The sequence below is a fragment of the Eutrema salsugineum genome, unplaced genomic scaffold (genome assembly GCF_000478725.1).
Source record: "Eutrema salsugineum unplaced genomic scaffold, Eutsalg1_0 scaffold_12, whole genome shotgun sequence".
NCBI classification, from domain to species: domain Eukaryota; kingdom Viridiplantae; phylum Streptophyta; class Magnoliopsida; order Brassicales; family Brassicaceae; genus Eutrema; species Eutrema salsugineum.
Genome location: NW_006256895.1, coordinates 7979425 through 7989881, shown reverse-complemented (window position 1 = coordinate 7989881; position 10457 = coordinate 7979425). Strand labels below are relative to the sequence as shown.

Below are 10457 nucleotides of genomic sequence, written 5' to 3'. Positions count from 1 at the left end.
TCTAGTAAAAAAAAAAGGGGATGTGGTTTGTCATAAATCTAATTCCACGGAGAATTAAAAAGAGCTTAAAGTAAAGATCGGTTAAAAAACAGTAAGGAAAAAGCACTGGGTTCAAGGTTCATCTCTAGGGTTCATGTTCTAAAACACAAGGAATTTAGGTAAAGATTTCTATGACTCTGAAACTAGGATAGACACATGTAAGATTAGCCAACTCTCGTCACCCTAATCATCTAATCACTTGTTCATGGCAATTAACTCTCGCTCTCATGTCAGAACAAGATCATGATTTGTATATCGGAATCCATCTCTGCTTACGTATCCTCCGCAGGTAGCTTTCGTCTCCTACGATGGGGACATCCATAAGATCCGGTTCAGGCAACCCAGATACAACACTCTCGTGGCTCGGATTAAACCTAGGATTGGATTATGGGTGATTAATCCAGAATTACCGCTTTGAGATTTGGATGAATGGGAGAATCATGTTAAAAATCGAAATCCTTTTTCCTAAAAACCTAGATGTTATTCGAAATGGGATCCCTTTGGATTACCCTTTCACCCAACTAGGTGACTACGCAGACATGGCTGAGGTATACATCACCATCGGTTTAGAACTAAGAAGAAAGAGTAAAAGAAACAAAGTTGCAGAAAACCTTCTCTTATTGAAGACAGTATGGTGATGAAAAGCTTCTACAGATGCATAAAAATAAAACCTAACACTATGAATGAGTTCTCTCTCAAAGATAAGAAAGAGGCTCTCTTACAAAAGACCTAAAAATGAGTATTTATAGTGTTTCTCCAAGTCTTGGGCGTCTAGGGCTTGTAAAATGGGTGCAGGAAGTGTTTGGGCCTTAGTTGGGCTCATGAGGTTCGGACATAGGTCCACCGGGGGTGAAACCTCCTGAGCCGCGGTGGGAAGAAGGTTGGCTGCGGGTGAAAGCACTGGTGCTTGACTGCACTTGTGTTGATCGGCCTTCAGTGCATTGATGATATCTTGAGATATAACCGTTGGATTCCTTTGTATTCAAGTGTGTTGGAAAGCTGGTTGTCTCCTCTATAATATCTCCAAATTTGGGGATTATCAGACGGTGAGAAGGTCTTATTTGGTTACCAAACTTCTGACGACCTGAATTTATCCAAAAAATGTACTTTTGCTCCAAAATGCACTCCAAAGTCTCAAGTTTCCTGAAAAGCCTTTTAAAACTCCAAAACATGAAAAACACTTATAAAACCTTTAAAACTGAGTAAAAACACCTGCATAAGATATTGAAAGTAATCCATAAAAATGGTCAAAATCAGGTGTTAACACATTAGGTCCAAGAGAGTTTTGCATGGTTTGGAGTGTTAAACAGGTGCTTATAGGGCCTATTTGGAGTGGAGAATGTGAACCAGATGAAGAAATGAAGTTGAAATGATCAAAAATGGTGAAAAAGGGCATTATGGAGCTTCTCGGCAAAAAGGCTGTACTGCTGGTCGGAGATTCTCGGCTAAAATCCATATCGCAGGTAGGATTCTCGGCCAAAATACGTACTGGTCGCTTAAGCTTCTCGGCCAAAACTCTCGGGTGCAGATACATCTCATAAATCCCGTTACCAGAAGATCTTTCCGGCCGATTTAGTTTCCGGGGTCTTCGGCAAAGATCAATATAATTGAGTGTATGATATACTCATATTTTTTCATGTTTAGGATTGTATTTTTGTCCAAATATTGAGTCTCATGCATACATTTAGGTAGTTTTACATATATTTGTCTTTGCTTTTGTCTTTAGTTAGGAAGTGCATTAGGTCCTAGAGTGTCCTGCATTTTTTGAGTGTTCTCAGGTCATTTGGAGACTTTTGGGAGCAACTTGGAGCTGGGATCATGGAGGAACCCTCACCTGTGTACAGCAACTCGGACAGATGGTTTGGTGCAGACAAAACCCTCACTTTGATCGCGTGGGACGAAGGACTTGCAATGCGATTCAACCTCTGGTGTCTTCTTCAAGAATCAAGAGGAATGAGTCTAGTTTCTGGAACACTTGGAATCAGACGATTTGGATCCGTGAACTGGGAGATATTGCCATCAGAAGGAACACATGTCTCGCGGCCCGATCAGGTCTTACGCGATGCGCCTCAAAGAACCGGTGGAACGGAGCCCTTGCCGACGTCATCTGAACCCGAACCCTTCATCAAAGTTGGAGAATATAGAGTCACGGTCCCAGAACTCGAATCATTGGATTTGGAGTCGTGAGACGAGAGTTAAGGAAGGCGAGAGACATACATATCAGCCAGACGTCTAAGAGTGGATAAGGTGCTAAGTGTCATGATTTGACACGGTGATAATGCCACGGCCAGAGCTTCGCCGTGGCATAATATGACAACTCTCGGGATTTGACATGGTCTTGAAGCACGGCCTTGGACCTGACCACGACAAGCAATGAAGATCTTTGACACGCCCATGATGTCATGGTCGGGATTTGACATGGTCTTGAAGCACGACCTGATGTTTGGCCATAGCAATCACCGAATCATCAACACCTTGCCACGCCCAACATGAAACGGTCCAGATCAAGAACGTGGCAATCCAAGAAGTTCATCACCCAAACCCAGAAAAGAAGAGACACGGCCACTAGACATGGTGTAAATCAAGCCATGGCAACCTTGATCATGAAGAATCTGTCCAAGAACTTTGACACTATCAGTTTGCCACGGTCTGGCCAAGCATCATCTGACCGTGGCAAACCACACCACCATCCATAAAAGCCGGGTCAGGATCCAGTTTGTCCTGGGCTGACCCGGTCCATTAGCACTTAGTATATATAGTTTTTTGGTAAAAAAAACTCAAAACATCTCATCTTCTATCTTAGTTTCTCTCTAATTTTATTTCTTTTTTAGTGTAAAAACGTTTTTGATTAAGAGATATCTTGCTGCATCTTAAGGCTGTTTCTTGTCATTGACTCATCTCATCTTTGCTTCTAATCATGATTAACATCACCTCTTGCAAAGGAAATGGTGTGTTCTTCATGATTAGTGAGTAGTCATCTTTTAAGCTTCTAGGTGTGTAGATTAGGGTGCTTAGATGTTTGATTTGTGATTTTTAGGGTCTAGATTCTCATTTCATTTTCTTAGTTAGCTGCTCTTAATGCTAGATCTTTGCACATCACTCTGATCTAGAGCTTAGGCATTTCTCCACCCACAAGGTGTTTGATGAAATGCTTGAATGAGTTAAGCTAAGGGTTTATGCATTAATGGCATAGGAATGTTTGTTAATTGCATAAATGACATATTAGAACTGTTTCATAATGCTCATTAGTTCATATTTCACAAATGGGAATTTGGTTTGAAAGTGGACTAGTGTAGAGATTAATGCCTTCATGAGAGGATTAGTCTAGATTAGAGTTCTAAGTTGAAATGTTTGAGATCATGTGATTGCTTGTTATGTCTTTCTGTATAAGATTCAGTCTTCTTGGTTGAGAGATTGTTTGGTCACTTATTAGGCTTGATGCATTATGCTTGTTGATTGTCTGATTATATCTAATGGTTGTTAGACTTGATTAAGTGATTAGCAAAGGGATTATTGTCATGGGAATGAAATAATCTGCTTTTGAAGTCTAGGCTAAAGAGTAACTTGCATTGCATTATTGTTCTTAGCATCATGAATCAATATCTAAAGCACCCTAATCAATGATCACATCTAGAGGTTTGTCATTCATCATTTGCTTTATCATTACTTTGTTTTGTTTGCTTTGCTTAGTTCATTAATCATTGCTTGTTTATTTCTTGTTTATGCTTTCTTGTTGCTGGTTTCACCAAACTCATGTTTTATTCAGCTTGACTTAAGAACTTGTCACATAAACTAGTGTCTAGCAAACACACATTTGGATTGATACCCTTTGTACTACAAGTGATATAAGGGATTGATAACCCATCTAAGACTTGAAAAATCTTAGTTATCAGTGTAGATTCCAGAACAGTTGGTATCAAGGCATTTGGAGCACTGAGCTGAAAGATATGGCCACCGGAAGACAGACCTGTTTCGGATCCATTCCGGAGCAATCCGATACATATGAAAGATTGCCTGTACGGGGAGTCTTAACGTCCGATTCAGCTTACAGAGTATTCTTAAACGTTGGAGAAGATTAAGCTGTGGTTCCAGAACAGTTAAAATCATAGGATTTGGAGTCATGAGCTGAGAGTTAAGCTCACCGGAAGACACACCTGTCTCGCTACAGTTTCAAGACCGATCCGATGAGTTACAAAGATTGCGTGAGACGATGTCTTTCCAGTAAGATTAAATTTCCGGGGCCTTCATCAAGATTCAATGTCTTTACGTGCTTTTTCCAGAACATCTAATATCATACAGTTTGGAGCTATGTGCTGAAAGATACCGCCTCCGGAGTAAATACTGGTCCAAGAGCCTCTTTTTGATTGTTTCAATTCACTTCAGAGATGAGCCGTCCTGGGAACCTTCCACTTCCCAAGAGCTAAAGGTTTCCTCCACAAAGTTTGAGATATTTGTGTGCTCTTTTCACTGCAGTTGGAATCAAGCAATCTGGACCAGTATTCCAGGAGTTATGATGCATCAAACGCGTAGTGGTCCGAGAAAATGAGAAATGATGCGACTTGAGTGTGCAACAGGATTAACTCCCACCCATGAATGTTCATGCTCTGGAAACAAGTTGCGACTTTAGAGATGAGTGTAAGGAGACTCTGAGCAAGGTAGAGACTTCCAGAATCAAATTTGACTTTGTCCACAATGCTGTGCGAGATAGGCATGCGAGTTGGACATGAAGTGGAACCATGTAGCACATGTGTTCGCAAATTACACCGACTTGGGCAAGGAAGTGACCATCTCGCACATATACATTCTGGAGTGTGCGACCAAGGCTTGAGAGTGGGGAAGGAGCTGAACTGAGTCGCACAAGAACATGCAAGTTGAAGAGCTAAATGGATGTGCGGCTGAGAAAGGAGTTGACCATCTAGGAGTCTTGAGCGCCTTTTGGTGCGAGATGGGTGTGTGGGTCAGCCATGGACGTGACCATCTCGCACACCAGCCACCAGACCCATCTGAGCCGGGTCACCCAGTTTGTCCTGGGCTGACCCGGTCCATAACACTTAGTATAAATACCTTTTTGGGAAAAACCCTAAAGATCTTATTTTTTATCTTTCATTCTCTCTTAGGTTTCTTTCCTTTTCAGTGTAAAAACGAGTTTGATCAAGAGATATCTGAGGGATTTAATCATCTTAAAGCTGTTTCTTATCATCTAATCTTCTTATCTTTGCTTCTAATCATGATTAACATCACCTCTTGCAAAAGATTAGGTGTGTTAATCATGATTAGTGAGTAGTCTTCTTTTAAGCTTCTAGGTGTGTAGATTAGGGTGCTTAGATGTTTGATTTATGATGTTTAGGCTCTAGATTCTCATTTCCTTTCCTTAGTTAGCTGTTCTTAATGCTAGATCTCTTTAAGCTTGATCTAGAACTTAGGCATTTCTCCACCCACAAGGTGTTTGATGAAATGCCTGAATGAGCTAACTTAAGGGTTTATGCCTTTTTCATCATGGGAATGATTTTTAAATGCATGAATGACATATTAGAACTGTCTCTTAATGCTTATTAATTCATATTTCACAAATGGGAATTTGGTTTGAAAGTGGATTAGTATAGAGATTAATACCTTCATGAGAGGATTAGTCTAGTTTAGAGTTCTAAGTTAATTGGAATTGAGATCATGTGATTGCTTGCTATATCTTTCTGTGTAATATTCAGTCTATCTTAGATCTTATTTTGATGCACAGAGAGGCTGTCTGGTCATTTTAGACTTGGAACCTTATGCTTGTTGATTGCTTACTCACTAATGGGAATTAGTCTTGATTAAGTAATTTTGCAAAGAGATTTCTGTCTTGAAATGAATTAATCTGCTCTAGAATTCTAGACTAAAGATTTGCAAGTGTTGCATTGTTTTCTTAGCATAATGAATTAAGCATTGAAAGCACTCTGATCAATGATCGCATCTAGAGGTTTAGCTTTATCTTTATTTTGAATTTGAGTATTTTCTTGTTTGTCTTGCTTGTTTAGTTCTCAATTATTACTTGCTTCTTGTTTGTTTTATGTTTTAGACCACTTTGTTACCAAAACCTGTTTAATTAGACTTGGATTAAGATAGTTCCATATAGTCTTAGTGCCTAGATAATCTCCATTTGGAACACAAGAGGTTAATTGACCTTAGTAGGCTAAAAACCTACTATCAATCCCTCTAAGCCGAATTCACATGTTTGCAGTCCCGACTAAACTCATCGGTGTTACATCGACTTCTTGGTCAATTGTTCGATAGTTTCCCCATGAATGTAAACTTTAAAAAGTCGAGATCCCTCTCGCAAACATCCCCATGATGCTGTGGTAAAATCCACATCTTAAAAGCCGGGGCCAGTCCCACACTTATATATTCCTAAGTCACCAAGAACAATAAGCCGAGCTCATCTCGCACACTTCAGTTCGACTTAGGAAACCTTGAGTCCATATTGTGTGTTTCCAAGAGCACGAACTTCGCTCTTCCAACACAAGAAAGCTCACTTGGGATTCAGGCCGAGTTCATTTAACTCGCATAAATTAAGCCAAATTATTGCAATTCACAGTAGATTGAGTTGAACTCATCACATCTATAAGCCGAGCAAACAGCCTCGCAAAAATCCAATCTCAGTTCACTGGACTAAAAATACTCATGAAATCCGCCGAGCTCCTACATATACTCTTTTGCCGGACTGAGGGGGGGGGAGGGCTTACTGTTGGAGGTGTACCCTGCACCTTTGGTTTAGCTCGGTATGAACCGAGATTAGCCCAATTGATCTCGATTTACGATGGTTTATATCGTAATGTCGGCATTAACATCCGGACTTCGTAGAATATTTCCTAATCTTATATGGAAATAGAAATATTCTCAAAAGACAAATCCCTGAAAAAATAGGAAATTGTTCTTATCAACTAAATAAGGAAATAAAGAAATTTCAAGTCAAGAATGAAAGGGAAAATCGACCGATTTCAACATCTATAAATAAAGAGTATCTCATTTATTTAAGATCATTCACAACTTCACACAAGACCTAGAATACATCTTCTTCTTATTTCTTAGCTCATTTTCTGTTGACCTAATTTCCTTTGTAAATATGAACTATGAATGACTTGATCCCTGTTTTAGAGTACGTAGGCAGCTCATCTTGAGTTCAGCTATAAAATCAAAAAAATCTCCTAAACCAAACTGATTTCGACTATCTATGAGATGGTGAAATCTAGTTCTTACAGACATCTGCTGCTAGGTACTTTTCTATATGCCTAAACCAAGGAAGCTCAGAAGGTTTTGGTTTAAGAGGTGGTATTGGACGTGTCTCAAAGGTGAGTAATTTAGCGTTACCATCTCTCCCCACGTCTTCAATAATGTTTTGAGAAGTCAATGTCGAGCTTGTATCACCTGAGATAGTTTTCGCTTAGATTTCTTTGATTTGCGCTTAGATTTTCTTGTTTTGTGCTTAGATTTTTTCGATTCGACAACTCCTTTAGGTTCGACTAAAGGGGCTTCTATAGAAACGTGTTGTGACCTTTCTTTGTTATCTCCAGGGTCTAAAATCAACTTCTCTTCCTTGTACATGGTTATACAGTAAGAGCTTTCACCACTACAGACTGCAAGATAGAAGATTCTTTTTTGACTTTAGAAAGGCAAACTCTTCGGTTGGGATAATCAAAAACTGCCCCCACAGTTGCCAAGAACGAATTCTAAGTATTAATGTCCTTGGAAAATTTTTTTTCCTTTAAAGAACGTGAAAATCAACAGGAACAAGATACCCTTCTACTTGCACATATCTTGTACAAAACCATATGAAATCGTGCTTGAATTGTCTCTGAACTTAACAGAAATTTGAAGAGGTTTGATGTCATGAATCCCTAGCTCGTCTGAAACTGTTTTAGACATAACATTCACATTTTCTCATGTGTCACATAGAGAGTCTATAAATTCCACACTTCAATTACGCAGGGGAAGACAAACTTCACTGAATCATTTATCTTAAGAATCTTCCTCTGGTGTGGAACTTTGCCTATTGCATCATACTCTTCAGTGTACTGAATGCTAGAATTAGGTATGACATCTCTCTCATCATCAGTGTCAATGACATTGCAGCGTCCCATTGGATTGTCTACGTTTTTCCCCGGAAGACGACCATCTTGTCTCCTCACACTTTCTCCAATTTTTCCGATTTGTTTCTCGAGCATCTTGACATGAGTTGAGAGGTTAGTGAACTTCTCAATTAACTCCTAATTGTTCTTGTTGAAGTGATCATACATGATGTCTAACTTGTACCCAAGATCACTCATGTTGTCTAACTTAAACTCAAGGTTGCAATGTTCTTGGGCGATTTTTGTGCACCTTTGTGATTCGTTTTTCGATAACTTTGGCGGCTTGTGAAACATCTATGGTTTATGATAGCTGCATGTCCATGCCATCAACATGAGTAGAAAGAGCTTCAAACTTACCATTAACGTCAGTGTATAAGCTGTCCACTTTCATATGCACGTTGTCTGCTAATTTTTACAGCTTCATAAAAAGTTGTTGCATCATAAGCTCGAGATTGTTGTCTTGAGAGGTTGTGGATGTTTTTGGAGCAGATTGGAGATTCATTTGGGTGAGCTCTTGTGCTGTAAGTTGATGATTAATCACAGATGCATTAACTGCTTCATAGACATTAACAGAACACTCTGTTTTTTAGATAGAATTTCACCAAGGTTTTAAGTTCTTCGAAATCCCTAAGATCATGACATTTGGAACGTGATGTTTTTTCTTGATCAGGACAATTGTTTCTTCTACTCACAACAAGATTATTATTCAAGACGTAAGCTTCTTCCACAGTCCTTGTCATGAAATTGCCAGCGCTTGCCACATTTAGAGATGACTAGGATGTCCATTCAAGACCTTCATAGAAGGTGTTCAAGGTGCATGTCTCTGTAAAACCGTGGTGGAGACATTCTCTTATGTACCTTTTATAACGATCCCAAGCTTCATGAAAAAGTTCTCCTTCTTTTTGTTGGAATCTATAAATCTTGTTTCTAATGAAGTTTGATCTAGAGGTGGTGTAGAAGGATTAAGAAACGCAGCCTTACATTCTTCCCATGATCTGAGTGAACCAGGGGACAAAGACTTAAACCATGCATGTGCCAGTGGTGTAGAAGTGATTAAGAAACGCAGCCTTGCATTCGTCTCATGATCCGAGTGAATGATAACACCGTATTTTGACCACTTTTGTGGATCGTTTTGAAATACTTTTTCTATGTTTTTTATTGCTTTCAAGTACTTTTAATATGTTTTTCTAGTATTTGTATTTCCAAAACTCTTTTCAGGAAACCTAGGAAAAAGCTTAACAAAATGGATAGAAGACCAGATTTTTACCTCAGAGTCAAACCGTCAGAAGTTCACCCTCAAATGAAGACCTTCTCACCGTCTGATCCAGCTCAAATTTGGAGACCTTAAAGATGGAACTATCAGCTTTCCAGCACACTTTACAACTTGGCAATCCAACGGTTCAATCAAAAGTTACGCGAAGAGCAAGATGTCCCGTAAACCAGCCGGAAATTATTTCCACCCGCGACCAACAGCCTTTTCACCACGGACAGAGGCCATTTGACTGCGGCCAAGCATCCATTCACCGCAGCCACGTCCTTTCCGACCGCGGCCAGCCATCTCCGATTTAGAAGGCCCATTTCTGAAGTCCAAAATGATTCCCTCATTTGTAGAAACCCTAAGTGACGCCCAGAAATATCTTGAGCACTAGAAATATATGTTTTAGGAACCCTAATTTGTATCGTCATCATCTCTTATGCTTTTATTGTTTTAGAATACTTTTTAGGTTTTTCAATACTTTAGATTTTAGGGAGATAGAGATCTATCTCTTGAACCCTTTTTGTTTCTTCTTCAATTTTGATTTCTACTCTACTTTTTAATACTATGTTTTTGCTTTCGTTCATCATGTCTGAGTAGTCTTGTTGTTGGGTCAAAGGGATTTTCGATGGGGATACTTGTGTTCAATGAGGATTTCATTAGCTAATGAAGCCGAATCCTAGAACTTTTTCTTCTGGATTTACTTTTAATGCATGGGAGTAGCGTCATGAACTACAATCTGATCCAGGTCCTTGGTGTTACGAAAGTATTCATCCGGGGCCAGATCTAGTTTGGGAGAGCAAAACAAACATAGGAGTGGAAACCTACCTATGGGCGATTTGTTAATGCTGACAAGTCTTAAGCATATTGCATTTCTTCTCTTCCAGGGCCAGAGTGGAAGCCTACTGGTTAGGGTTGAGAGAGATAGTTGTCTATGATCACGACAGTGGCGTATTCATACATCCGTGACTCGAGTTCTAAAAGTTTTAGCTAGGATCTTTCTATTTACTATTTAGAAACGTTCTGAATCGTTCATACCTCAGAGAGAACTTTCCTGAAAT

At 39.5% G+C, this 10457-nt stretch overlaps 1 non-coding gene across 1 annotated transcript; it reads left to right on the top strand.

Annotated features, from left to right (window-relative positions):
• The first annotated feature begins 8969 nt into the window (after positions 1-8969).
• On the top strand, positions 8970-9080 carry LOC112089561. Its single transcript, XR_002901197.1, has one exon. It is a non-coding gene; the product is annotated as a small nucleolar RNA R71 (small nucleolar RNA).
• The last annotated feature ends 1377 nt before the right edge of the window (positions 9081-10457 follow it).